Source organism: Spermophilus citellus (assembly GCF_964194105.1).
Source record: "Spermophilus citellus genome assembly, chromosome: 8".
Lineage (NCBI taxonomy): Eukaryota > Metazoa > Chordata > Mammalia > Rodentia > Sciuridae > Spermophilus > Spermophilus citellus.
The window spans coordinates 11,190,767-11,204,732 of NC_138189.1; the positions used below are offsets into that span (position 1 = coordinate 11,190,767).

The 13,966-nt window shown below is 44.9% G+C and overlaps 1 long non-coding RNA gene across 1 annotated transcript in view; it reads right to left on the reverse strand.

Annotated features, from left to right (window-relative positions):
* Positions 1 to 206: 206 nt before the first annotated feature.
* Positions 207 to 13,966, reverse strand: part of LOC308654311 — a 35,632-nt gene continuing 21,872 nt past the window's right edge. Inside the window, exons 2-4 of the long non-coding RNA XR_014023215.1 lie at positions 8,642 to 8,665; positions 1,817 to 1,855; positions 207 to 1,253 (exon numbers count right to left, since the gene is read on the reverse strand). This is a non-coding gene — a long non-coding RNA (uncharacterized lncRNA). The remainder of the gene's footprint in view (positions 1,254 to 1,816; positions 1,856 to 8,641; positions 8,666 to 13,966) is intronic.

The window sequence follows — 13,966 nt, forward strand, 5'->3', positions numbered from 1 at the left end:
TTTAGATCTGTAAAACCGAGGACCTGAAAGGCAGCTGACTTTGGGGAAGTGGGGTGCATTCTCTCTGTACTGTGGGCACATGGGGGATGGGAAAGTAGTGGATTAAACAGACAACCCCAGGCCACGTTTCATCGCCTAGAATTTGACAGTGTCTGGGTATACTCAAGGAAGGAACACACGGACGGCAATTTCCAAGCCCCCTTTTATTGAAATAAATCAGGACAATGGTCTTCACTCAAAAGACCTGGTACAAAGCCCACATCTTGAATGTCATGCATGACATCACTGCGACTTTGGTTTGACAGTATTTCATTGCCTTTTGAAAAAGGCAAAGACAATGTGAGTAACCCAAAACCAACAGATACTGACTCATGCTTTCATATATTTCTAAGGACCAAGCATGAAGGCTTTATTCATGTTGGACACCAAAAATCTAAGAACCATGACAGGGTCGTCCCCTGTTTCGCTTCAGAGTCCCCTCTCACAATAATCAGATGACATCCAGATGATTCTCATCCTGAATCAGAAGATTAAGTGTACACTGCACTTGGCATCTGTTCAAACAGCTCCACCTTCTGCCAAACAGCATTCCTTCTCTCAAGATCTCTCTGTTTTGAACTTGTTATTAATAGAGTGGGGGTACTCTGGGACTGCTTTTGTATTCTGTTCCCAAACACCATGACCAATCATTGACAAAGTGGATGCAAATCCTAGGTGAAGGACATGTAGGTTTCACATACTTTTAGTGAAAATGGATTATTTTCAACAGCACCAATAAATCAACACTGCCCCGATAGTAAGCTCATTTAGAAGAAAAACCTTACAATACTCATTTGTTTAAAAAAACCCTGGCTGTGGCAAAGGTGTATATACAATCTACTATACACAAAATACACATTTTCTGTAAACTGTATGTGTCCAGCACACTCTACCTACGCGAGTAAATTAGAATCTCAGTATTAATATCGGATGGACTGTTTGACCCAGAAATGTGTCCAAACCCATATGGTATGGTATCTAAATAGAAGTTCAGTATTAAAAAATAATAAACAGGAGGGAAGATTATCCTTGAATAGTGATGGACACATGGACTAGGTACGTGACTGTGTTCATTCCTAACAAAGCTCTACCCAGAGACCCAGAAGTTCCCTTGAGTCACTGTGTTGCCACCAGAGCTCCTCTTGAATTTGGAAAGTTCTCGCAGACCCAGATTTACCAACAGTCTCATTCCTTCCATGTTGTGTGTCTTGATGCTGAAACAAAGGTCAGACAAAATTTCAGAATCTGGCTTTGCCCTGGCCAAGAAACCATGAACACATCATCCTAAACGATTCCTACAAGACTCCAGGGACAACTGGTTCTAGAGGCCATTGTCCTGTCCAACCTTATTTGTCCTGACCCATCATTTTAGTTTCTGAATTATTTTTTTTTAAAAACCAAATGATCACAGAAATGTTTGTTGTAAAACAATATAAAATATTTTTATATTTAAAATATAAACATGTCTAAAGAACAAGGTACATGGTTAGTGCATAAATACCTAGGAATTTATTTTTACTATAAGAAAAAATTCTTATTATGATAAATACAACCATCATGTCTGTGTTTTTGTTTGTATACATACATACACAGGACCATATATGACACAGTCATGTAGAGTCGTTATAATAAACGTATACATATATATGCAAAATCAAACTGTCTAACCCATACATTGACCTAGATTTTCCACTTAAGATGATCTATTTTTAATAATCTAAAAAAATTAAAAAACTATAGTACTATAAATTATTTTACATGAAAGCATCAAACTTACCTCAAGCAATTTCAACCTCAGAAATAATATTGTAACGAGCTAAAAGACAAAAAATAAATAAATCATAAATATAACACTTGCAGGCCAGGCCCTGGGCGGCGTCATCACCTGGCAGAGGAGATACAGAGAGAGACGGACAAGCAGAACTCAGGCTGGAACGGGTAAGGGTCACTAGGAACATGTGTCCAAAATACCAGACCAGCAGAAACCAGACCCCACAGCAGAAGGACCACCCACCAGAAGCAGCAGAAGCCCAACTGAAAGGACCAGAAGACAGGATTTCTTCAGGGGCCTGTTACCACGTGTGGCCAGGTGTGCCCACCTGTGCGTCCAGATGGTGCACGTCCTTAGCGGCTCTCTGGTTAACCGTCAACAGTCGTCCTACGCTATCCTGACTGTCTCCACAATCATGGCCTTGGCAACCATAACAGGGTGTGCGAGGGTGTGCGAGGGGAGACCACAAACTCCCTTCAGTTTGGATCCCACTCCCACCCCCCGTGACTTAGGGCATCACAGCCCTTTGGACCCTGCAGGATGTGCCAGGCACATCAGCACTCAGTGCTGCGGAGACCCCCAGGAAGAGGGGAAGAGCAGTGGGGTGTCAAAGCCCCTGCAGGGCAGGCATTCCTCCAAACCCATCATTTAACTTTGGAAGCCACATCCACTTACTCCTGTATGTCTTTTCTCTCTCTCTCTTTTTTATGCATTCGATAAACATGCAGGCTCTATTGAAGGGCTCAGGGGTCCCTGTGGAAGGGTACAGGCAGGAGCCTGCTCAGGGTCCTGCTTTGGCCCACAGCATCAGGCCCTGGGCTGAACACTATGAAGGCCAGTGGGCTCTGAGATCATCATCAGGGATGCTGGGCACACAAACTGACCTACTGGGTCTTCTGCCTAGCCATGCCCTCTCTGAGGAACTCTAGACCAAACAACTCTCCTTACCTTGGAAAAGAGGGTGTTCAGGAGACTTCAGAACCAGGTAACAAGCAACATGAACCAATTTAAGCAACTGGAACTAATTCTGGAAGCTTCTGATGTGAAAGGGACAATAGGTCCTTGGATGGGACAGCTGGAGGTTATGAGAATTCAGGCTGTGAACTACAACCTCTTGGGCACTCACCCTAATAAAATAATAACAGAAGCCAAGGAATGACAGCAGGGCACGCGTCTCCCAGGGCAAGCACCACGCCGAGGTGGCATGCGTCAAGTTAGCGTGAATTCCTGCTCCAGATCGCAATCAACACAGGACTCTGGCAGCCAGACCCACAGATAAGAGGCAGCCAGTGGACAGAATCCGCTGGGCACTGTGGCCCCAAGGCCTGGAGCATTACACAGCCAAAGGGCCCCATGCACTTTCCACTAGGCCAGCGCGGCCAAAGCAGTGCAGTGAGGGGGCGGCTGCTGCTCCCTCAGTGTCACCGGGGTCCCCTTCTGCTCCTTCCTGCTGCAGCACTGGGCTGCAGGAAGAGCACACTCACAGCTTCAGCAAGGAGAAGGCCACGGTCCACGGGAGTACCTCCTTGGACCTGTGCTGGGTTTTTCCTCAACGTGCCTTTTTTAAACATTACAAAAGGAAACGTTCATCTGAAACCCAAATTTCTCTCTTTTCCAGAGAAACTGAACTTTGAGGTACCATTTGCCTCTTTCTTATCCCTTTTTTCTGTCAACTTCTCTGTGTCTTTCCACTGCTGCCTAGGGAACCTAACTACTGCCCTGGCCTTTGGGAGAACAGGAGAAAGAAGAGAAAGAAGAGAAAGAGAAAGAAGAGCTCAGACCCCAGCTGGCCTCGGACTGCCGTGGGACCTGGGGCCTAGTGTTTATATCCCCAAGTCCTCCTGAAAATGGGGGGCGGCTGTGAAGGGCTCAGAGGAGTGTGCAGGATAAAGCAGGGCAGATGGCCTGACCCGAAGCCCAGGGCTGCTAGGCCAACACATGCCGCTACACTGGAGATATTGTGGAACAGAAAGGAGCAATTTTTTTTCTCCTAATATCTCAGGTAGAGCTACATAGAATAGGTTTGTCTACACACACACACACACACACACACACACACACACACACAAAATCACAGAAGTCTGAGAAATAAGCCCCTCAATGTCTGCCCCTGTGCGGGGCACTTATGTGGGAGGTAGAAGCATCCCTGGAGGCAATGCTAGGCTTCTCCAGGCTACTGGGGGACTTGTTGCCTCTTTCTTTAGACAGAAGCAAACGACCAGCCACAGAGCATGCAGTGAACTAATAGGAGAGAAAGGGTGTGTGTGTGTGTGTGTGTGTGTGTGTGTGTGTGTGTGTGTTTGTGTGAAATAACCAAGATGACAGGGGAGGGATGGGAGGGGGAAGGCATTGAGACTGACTTGGCCACTCAGAAGCTGCATGGTTCCCCTTCAGGAGACTTTTCCTGGGGGACTCCTCAGGAACCAATGGTCGAGCTGCTCCTGACTTTGTATTAGCCTGACCTGCAGAAGGACTTTCCTAGAGGGCTGGGCACCTTATCCATGCACTGTCCTCTTTGCTCCCAAACATGGCTTTCTCTTGAGATGTGGCAGCATTTGAAGTCTTTTGGTGTGAGCGCTCATGGAACTTACACCAACAGGAAGGTACAAGGGGCTCAGGTTAAACTGAATGGAAGACCCAGTGGGGTCTCCCATGGCATCTGAAGCCCCCTACCCACCTGTGTAAGCCCATAAGAAAAGTGGCCCTGGATTGATAACAGGATGGACAGACACATTTATCTTCTGAACACATCTGGGTTCCATCAGAAATATCACTATTACACGAAGATGAGATTGTCATTACTGTCATAAACCAGAAACACTCCAGCAAGGACTTATGCTGTCAAAGGCTGAATATTTTACCCTAGGACTTCACAACCCTAAGTGAGCAGGCATCCTATTGTCTCCTTTCAAACATAAGGACACTGAGGCTCCAGGAAATGCCACTGAACTCACATAGTGACACAAGAGAGCTCAACAGGATTTACCCCAACTTGGACCCCAGAGCCCTCGAGAAGGTTCTCCTTGGGGCAGAAATGAATCCCTATGTTCCAAGAGCTTCTGAGATATTGCTTCCTCTCTTTCTAGAAATAAATCAACTCCACTAACCTGAAACTTTCTGTTCCTTCCTTACTGCCCCCAGAAGAGCAGACTGGCCAGGACACCTACCAGGACTCCCCTGCAAGGTGGGCTGTTCTGGATGGAAACCCAGCCCTGCTTCAACAGCTACCACAGAAGGTGCCCCAGGGGAACCTGAGGGGGGGCAGTTAGTCTGTTCTATTTTTCTATCCTTGAAAGAAAGCATGTCAACCTGCTGAGGGGCTGCACACAGAATATAGAATACAGAAACCTCAGAAGAGCCTGGGACTTCCAACACCAACACACTCTGCTTCTGCCCTTCACAGGAGTGTGAGGGCCTCGGTCCTTCCCAAAGGCAACTCCTTCAAATGTGTATTACACCCAGAATCACTACAGAATCGTCCTCAGTGGTCTTTAGTACAACTGGGTGGGAGTCACTGATTGTGAATTTCTGCCTTAACAACCCAGGATGAATGCCCACCAGCAAGTGGGAAGAGACATTCATTTCTGAACATCTCCTAGGGCTTTTTCCTGTTTCCTATCATTATCGTTTTCCATTTTTGTCCAGTAAATGAAATCCAAGAGTTAGCAAGTCTTCTCATGTGCAGGGACATGGGTAAAAACTGGTAAAGCAAGGACACTCACACACACCTCTTAAGCCCTCAGTGCTGAGTACTCACGTGGGGTGCACCTGGCATTCAGTGGGGCTTGGGTGTTGTCTTATCTATGGTGGAGGCAGGTTTTGGCCTGTATATGTAGCAAAGGGCTCAGACAGGGCCATGACAGGATGGGTGATGGCATACAGCTGCCTACTCTCAGCACTCAGGTCTGAGACCAGGAGTTAGCGAATGTCTATGGCTTTGGCAATCACTTCTAAATGGCAAAGGGTCCATGGCATTGTTCGTGTTCAAAGTTTGTGTTATCAACTTGCAAAATGACCCTCTTTTTTCTTTCTTTTTATTTAATTTTGAGACAGGGTCTCACTATTTGCTTAGGTCCTTGCTGAGTTGCTGAGACTTGCTGAACTTGCGATCCTCCTGCCTCGGCCTCCCAATTCTCTAGGACTACAGGCATGCACCACCAAGCACAACCTGACCCTCCCTTTCACTTGAAAATGAACCCTGAATGCAGCAAACTCTCCCAAGCCCCCTACTCCCCAGGAAGCCATAATGCTGTACCTTCCACATTCCCAAGGAACTTGCCATCAGCAGTGGGGAGCATGGTCAGCAGAGGGCCTCCTGCTGCCAGAGTTCTCAGGGCCTGCTCTGCTGCCAACTGCACTGCCCAAGGGCTTTGTCTTTCCTGGGCAGCCCAGATCCAAGTGGCTAGAGAGGTGGGGGCACAAAGTCTCCATTTAGCCCAATGAAGGCAACTCTTGGCAGGGCATAATTGCTTTAGAGGACTGAGGCTTCAGAAGGTCCATCTGGACTTCTCTTCAAACACCTTTCATCCCAAACTCCACCACAGCATTGACACCAGGAGACCCGACCCTCAGTACACTTCCCACCCAGGCTTGTCTGTCTTGCTAGAATCCTCTAAGCCAACTCAATGACACTTCCTGGTACAGAGAGGACACCTGCAGACCTTGCAAACAGAAGGCAAGACCAGAAAACAATCCTACAAATTCAGAAAGTCCTAGAAGAACTGACGTTGGGGCATTAGAGATAGTTGAGAACTCTCATATGACCTTGAAATTTCAGTCCATAAGTACAAGATCTCCTCCTAGCATGCTACCCTGTGAAACGGGAGATGTATATGAGGCAGGCCACAGCCCTGTCTACCCTGCCTGGAGGAGACTGAGCTAAGTGACCCTTGAATCAATCTTCAAATCTCTCACAACCTAGCACTATAGCAACCAAATCCAACACACATCACCTTATCCTAGAGGTAGCAAATGAGATGAGGTTATTTTGGCATTTTGAAACCTTTTTTGTTCTATTATTATTATTATTATCTTTTGCTTTGGTCTGAAAGTTATGTCCCCCTAATATTTGTAAGTTGAGATCCTAGACACCAGGAGAATGCACTAGGAGGTGGAGGCCATTGGGGAGAGGTTTAGGACAAGCAACCCCAGTGAGCTGGCTCACTCCTTCCCCTGTGTGAGACACAGGGAGGGGCACCATCTATGAACAAGCCAATGAACCTGACTTCACCTGGTCTAGCACTTGCCACCTCCAGAACCATGAGGGGAAAATTTCTCTTGTTTGTAAACGATCTTGTTTATAGCATTTTGCCTGGATACACAAATACAATTTCCTTCCCTTTAAATGGCAAATTAAATTGAAAAGTTTGGAAATTTTTGTCATATTCAATATTGTAAACTAGGTAAACCTTTCACCATTTTGAAGAGAGAAATACCTTTCTATATCTGTTCCTTTCGAGATCTGACGAAGGTAGAGCATCAGTTGTTACTAGGCAACACTGATTAAAATAAGGATGCTAGGATTATATATTTGCTAAATATTTTTTTTCTATATAAACTCTTAGTGGGAGCTCATGCTGGGGGCTCCTCTGAACATGGTGACCTTTTAACTAGATTGTCCCATGTGAAGTGTAGGCTTCCAGAGAAGGTGAATTCCCCTGCGCACTGATATTAGACTCACTCCTTTGCACCTGAGGTACCTCCTGGCGGGGGCAAAGAACACTGGTTTGGGGTCAGCTGTGTGGACTTGACCACATCCACTAAGTAAGAGGGTTCACTGATGCCTGCTGGCCTTTCCTTATCCTGGCCCCACTTCTTCTCAGCAGACAGGGCTCCTGGTTGTCAGGTACATCTCAAGTTTTAGTGGAGTCTAAGAAGAGGACACCTGGCAGGTCAGAATTACTTAGTGAATGTCCAAGTTTACAGAAAGTGGCTTATGTCCAGAAAATATGAGTTCGGGGTTTGATTTTGGAGGAGAGGTTGGAGGTCCTTTTCTGGTTGACCATAATTTATTAGAAAAAAGAAGAATGGATGAGAGAAGGGAAGAAGGGTAAATCTGGAAGACAGTAAGCACTTAGTTTGATGCAGAGAAATGCTAAAGTGTGCATGCATTTAAACCGTAATGATCCGGAGTTATACTTAGCATTTTAGGATGACACAAAATTTCAGTTGTTTCACATTTCCGTTGTTAAGAAGTCACTGAAATTTCAAACTTATGGCATCATGAAATGCTACATAAGTCAAGATTGAAGCTAGTCATTGACAGAGTATGACTCAGAGAGAAGTGCAGGGCATCAATTGCATGCAGAGAGTTCAGAATATCTACTACATAGGGTGAGAAGGTTCACCACGGGACACACATGCACTTCCAGACTTTTTTGACCTCGACATAACAGGATTGTGAACACTATATCAATGATCTTTATGATAAACACTATTACCATTTTTCATACTGTAACAAAAATAAGTGACACCAATAACATCATGATATCTCCAAGATGAAGTATTTACACCATGGATCACAAAGACAATGTATGACTCACAAAGAGTATGTGACAATTTGTTAAATATTCAGATTCCAAATATGGAAATAACTTCTTCATGATTTTATAATTTTATTATGTGAAATACTCATTCGGTAAAGGAGTATTTCTTGAGCTCCTTCTATGTGCCAGTCCTTTTTTAAGAGGTGTCACAATTTATTTTTACCTAGATTATTTAATATTTCTATGTCATTTAAATGTTATTAATTTAACTTTAAAGCACATCATACAATAATAAAATCCTCCTCAATCTCATGTAGTAATATAATTTTTTAAAAAAAAGGCTTACACTTTTTTGCTTCCAGGTGCACCACTATAAAATATAAAAAGGAGAGACAAAATTACTAATTTTCTTATGACTATTAGGGCTCTACAGTTACACCTCCCACATTTGTACTCCAATATAATGTTCATAGTACACATTCCAGAGAGACAGGTTGAGGAGATGAGAGACATGGGCACGAAACCCAGGAGATCACCAGACGCAGAGCCTATGGTGGACTACGTGTGTGTGGGTGTGTGTGTGTGTGTGTGTGTGTGTGAGAGAGAGAGAGAGAGAGAGAGATAGAGAGAGAGAGAGAGAGAGAGAAGTAACAAAGATGACAGGGGAGGGAGAGGGAGGGGGAAGGCATTGAGACTGACTTGGCCACTCAGAAGCTGCATGGTTCCCCTTCAGGAGACTTTTCCTGGGGGACTCCTCAGGAACCAATGGTTGAGCTGCTCCTGACTTTGTATTAGCCTGACCTGCAGAAGGACTTTCCTAGAGGGCTGGGCACCTTCTGTATGCACTGACCAATGAGATTGTACTCACGTGGGGTGCACCTGCAAATCAAATGAACCAGAAACACTCAAGCAAGTGCTTACACTGTCAAAGGGGTGAGCAGGGATCTTATTGTCTCCTTTTACACATAAGGACACTGAGGCTCCAGGAAATGCCAGAGTCCTTACATAATGACACAAGAAAGCTCAACAGGATTTACCCTAACTCGGACCCCAGAAGCCTTAAGGAGGGTCTCAGTGGCACAGACATGAATCCCTACATTCCTAGAAAGTCTCAGAAGTTGCTTCCTCACCTCCTGGAAATAAATCAACTCCACTAATCTGAAACTTTCTGTTCCTTCCTTACTGCCCCCAGAAGAGCAGACTGGCCAGGACACCTACCAGGACTCCCCTGCAGGGTGCGCTGTTCTGGACGGAAAACCAGCCCTGCTTCAACAGCTACCACAGAAGGTGCCCCAGGGAAACCTGAGGGGGGGCAGTTAGTCTGTTCTATTTTTCTATCCTTGAAAGAAAGCATGTCAACCTGCTGAGGGGCTGCACACAGAATATAGAATACAGAAACCTCAGAAGAGCCTGGGACTTCCAACACCAACACACTCTGCTTCTGCCCTTCACAGGAGTGTGAGGGGCTAGGTCCTTCCCAAAGGCAACTCCTTCAAATGTGTATTACACCCAGAATCACTACAGAATCGTCCTCAGTGGTCTTTAGTACAACTGGGTGGGAGTCACTGATTGTGAATTTCTGCCTTAACAACCCAGGATGAAATGCCCACCAGCAAGTGGGAAGAGGCATTCATTTCTGAACATCTCCTAGGGCTTTTCCTGTTTCCTATCATTATCGTTTTCCCCTTTTGTACAGTAAATGAAATCCAAGAGTTAGCAAGTCTTCTCATGTGCAGGGACATGGGTAAAAACTGGTAAGCAAGGACACTCACACACACCTCTTAAGCCCTCAATGTTGAGTACTCACGTGGGGTGCACCTGCACATCAAATTGGGTTCAGGTGTTGTCTTATCTATACTGGAGGCAGGTTTTGGCCTGTGTATGTAGCAAAGGGCTCAGACAGGGCCATGACAGGATGGGTGATGGCACAGAGCTGCCTACTCTCAGCACTCAGGTCTGACACCAGGAGTTAGTGAATGTCTATGGCTTTGACACTCACTTCTAAATGGCAAAGGGTTTATGGCAATGTTAGTGTGCTGAGAGGTATCTAAGAACTCAAAGTCTGTGTTATCAACTTGAAAAATGACTTACTTTCTTTATTTATTCTTTCTTTTATTTAATTTTGAGGGTCTCACTATTTGCTTGGGACCTTGCTGAGGTGCTGAGAATGACTGAACTTGTGATCCTCCTGCCTCAGCCTCTCAAGTCACTAGGACTACAGGCATGCACCACCAAGCACAACCTGACCCTCCCTTTCACTTGAAAATGAACCCTGAATGCAGCAAACTCTCCCAAGCCCCCTACTCCTCAGGAAGCCATAATGCTGTACCTTCCACATTCCCAAGGAACTTGCCATCAGCAGTGGGGAGCATGGTCAGCAGAGGGCCTCCTGCTGCCAGAGTTCTCAGGGCCTGCTCTGCTGCCAACTGCACTGCCCAAGGGCTTTGTCTTTCCTGGGCAACCCAGATCCAAGTGGCTAGAGAGGTGGGGGCACAAAGTCTCCATTTAGCCCAATGAAGGCAACTCTTGGCAGGGCATATGAGGCTTCAGAAGGTCCACCTGGACTTCTCTTCAAACACCTTTCATCCCAAACTCCACCTCAGCATTGGCACCAGGAGACCTGACCCTCAGTACTCTTCTCTCCCAGGCTTGCCTGTCTTGCTAGAATTCTGTAAGCCAACTCAATAACAATTCTTGGTACATAGAGGACACCTGCAGACCTTCCAAACAGAAGGCAAGACCAGAAACCAATTCTACAAATTCAGAAAGTTCTATAAGAACTTATGTTCAGGCATTAGGATAGCTGAGAACTCTCATTTGACCTTGAAATTTCAGTCCATAAGTATAAGATCCCCTCCAAGCATGCTACCCTGTGAAACGGGAGATGTATATGAGGCAGGCCACAGCCCTGTCTACTCTGCCTGGAGGAGACTGAGCTAAGTGACCCTTGAATCAATCTTCACATCTCTCACAACCTAGCAATCTAGCAACCAAATCCAACACACATCACCTTATCCTAGAGGCAGCAAATGACATGAAGTCAATTTGACATTTTGAAACCTTATTGTTCCTTTGTTGTTGTTGTTATTATTACTTTTGCTTTGGTCTGAATGCTTGTGTCACCCTAGTTGAAATCCTAGTCTCCAGGAGGATGGCAGTAGTGGCTAGAGAGGTGGGGGCGCAAAGGTGGAGGAGGTGGAGCCCTTTGGGGACAAGTTTAGGAAAAGCAACCCCAGTGAGCTGGCTCACTCCTTCACCTGTGTGAGACACAGGGAGGGGCACCATCTATGAACAAGCCAGTGAACCTGACAGTACCTGGTCTAGCACTTGCCACCTCCAGATCCATGAGGAAGAAATTTCTTTTGTTTGTAAGGGATCTTGTTTATAGTATTTTGCCTGGATACACAAATACCATTTCCTTCCCCTTAAATAGCAAATTAAATTGAAAAGTTTGGAAATTTTTGTGATATTCTATATTGTAAGTTGGGTAAACCTTTCACCTTCTGAAGAGACAAATACCTTTCTGGTTCTGTTCCTTTTGAGGTCTGACAAAGGTAGAACATCAGCTGTTATAGGCCACAGTGATTAAGATATGGATGTACTTTCCAGGAGCATATATTTAGCTACACATACTCTTAATGGCAGCTCATGCTAGGGGCTCCTCTGAACATGGTGACCATTTAACTGGATTGCCCATGCGGGGTGTAGGCTTCTAAGAGAAGGTGGATCCCCCTGCACATGATGTTAGACTCACTCCTTTGCACCTCAGGTATCCCTTGGTGGGGGGGGTGCCAATGACCAGCTGTGTGGACCTGAGAGAGACCGTATCCATTAACTAGGAAGGCTCCCTGCTGCCCTGCAGGACTTTGCTTTTCTTGGCCCCACTCCTTCTCAGCAGATAGGCCCCCTGGTTGACAGGTACATCTCAAGTTTTAGTGGACACCCGGAAGAGGTCACTTGGAAGATAATGCTCAGAGTTACTTAGTGAATGTCCAGGTTCTCAGAAAGTGCCTTATGTCCAGAAAATGTGAATTCATGAAAAGATTTTGGAGAAGAGGTTGGAGATACTTTTCTGGTTGACCATAATTTATTAGAAAAAAGAAGAATGGATGAGAGAAGGGAAGAAGGGTAAATCTGGAAGACAGTAAGCTCTTAGTTTGATGCAGAGAAATGCTAAAGTGTGCATGCATATAAACCGTAATGATCTGAAGTTATACGTAGCATTTTAGGATAAAACTAAAGTTTAGTTGCTTCACATTTCCTTTGTTAAGCAGTCACTGAAATTTCAAATTTATGGTATCATGAAATGCTATGTAGGTCAAGATTGGAGCTAGTCATTGCCAGAGTATCAGGCAGAGAGAAGTGCAGGGCATCCAGAGCATGCAGAGATCTCTGATGATCTACATGGGAAGACAGGGTTCACTATGGGATACACATGCACTTCCAGATTTTTCTTTACCTTGACATAACAGGATTGTGAACACCATATAAATGATTTCTACTACCATTTTCTATAGTGTAACAAAAATAAATGACACTGAAAACACTGTGTTATCTATCTCTAAGATGAAATGTGTATATCATGGATCACAAAGACAATGTATGGGTCAGGAAAGGTAAGTGATAATTTGTTAAGTATGCATATTCCAAAGATGGAAATGACTTATTTATGAATTAGTAATTTTAACATGTAAAATTCTCATTTGGTCAACGACTATTTCTTAATGCCTTCTATGTGCAGTCCTCTTTTTAAGAGGTGTCACACTTTATTTTTACCTAGATGTATCTTATATTTTTATGAATTATAAAGATGTTATTAATATAACTTTAAAGGCCATCATAGGATTATACAATCCTCCCCCATCCCATGTATAGATATGTGTTTTTTTTTTTAAAAAGGCTTACGTTTCCGTGGGTTCAGTTTCATCACTATAAAATACAAAAAGGAAAGACAAAATTACTAATTGTCTTGTGAGTATTACGGCTCTAAAGCCACACCCCTCACAATTGTACTCCAACATGGATGATATAGTGCCCATTCCAGAGAGACAGGATGACCAGAGGAGTGACATGGACTCGAAACCCACGAGAACACCAGACACAGAGCCCATGGAGGACTCACGTGTGTGTGTGTGTGTGTGTGTGTGTGTGTGTGTGTGTGTGTAAGAAATAACCAAGATGACAGGAGAGGGGAGGGGAAAGGAGTTGAGACTGACTTGGGCACTCAGAAGCTGCATGGTTCCCCTTCAGGAGACTTTCCTGGGGGGCTCCTCATGATCCAATGGTCAAACTGCTTCTGACCTTATATTAGCCTGACCTGCTGAAGGACTTTCCTAGAGGGCTGGGTACCTTCTGTGTGCATTGACCCATGAGATTGTCATCACTGTCATGAACCAGAAATCCTCAACCAAGGGTTATGTTGTCAAAGGCTGAATATTTTACCCTAGGACCTCACAACCCTAAGTGAGCAGGGATCCTATTGTCTCCTTTTACACTAAGGACCCCGAGGCTCCAGGAAATGCCAGAGTCCTTATATAATGACACAAGAAAGCTCAAGAGGATTTACCCAACATGGACCCGAGTCCTCAAGGAGGGTCTCAGAGGGGCAGAAATTAATCACAACATTCCTAGAGATTCTGAGATGTTGCTTCCTCACATTATGGAAATAAAT